The sequence below is a fragment of the Garra rufa genome, chromosome 15 (genome assembly GCF_049309525.1).
Source record: "Garra rufa chromosome 15, GarRuf1.0, whole genome shotgun sequence".
In the NCBI taxonomy this organism is placed as follows: domain Eukaryota; kingdom Metazoa; phylum Chordata; class Actinopteri; order Cypriniformes; family Cyprinidae; genus Garra; species Garra rufa.
In genome coordinates, this window is record NC_133375.1 from 339414 (window position 1) to 340025 (window position 612).

Consider the following 612-nt stretch of genomic DNA (forward strand, 5'->3'; position numbering starts at 1 on the left):
ACCAAATTTTTGGGGCGTGGTCAATATGTTAACCCTTGTGCATTAAAAAAAAAATTACATATAGGTGCAAAATGGACAAAAATGTCCATGTCCAAAAACTGTCTTAAAAATATGATTTATTAATATATTTTTTTCCACTTTCACTGATGTCGATTTTTTAACTAGCATCTGTTCTATCCATATATACCAAACATTCATTAATTTTCTGAATTGTAACCCTTTAAATGCTGGTTTGTTTACATAACGCCAGGTGTTTTTTTTTTTTTTTTTGAAAAAAAATGAAAAATAGTAATTAAATTCCATATGCTAAATGCTAAGCTGAATTTTTTCTTTGCTTATTAGATTCTTGGGTGTGTCAGTGAACAACAACATTAATTTTAAGGGAATTAATATTTGTTATGTAGTGTTAGATTTTTTTTTTTTTTTGAAAAAAAAAATGGCACAATCTAGTAAAAAAAAGGTAAAAAATTTTAATTTGAAGCCTTGCCGATAGAATGAATGCCTACCAAATATTGCATCATTTTATAGTCAAATGGCCTTGGGTTAAAAAAAAATGCAGTTTTAATGGGTTTCAATGTGGACATTTTTGTCCTTACGGTCCTAAGTGTGAGT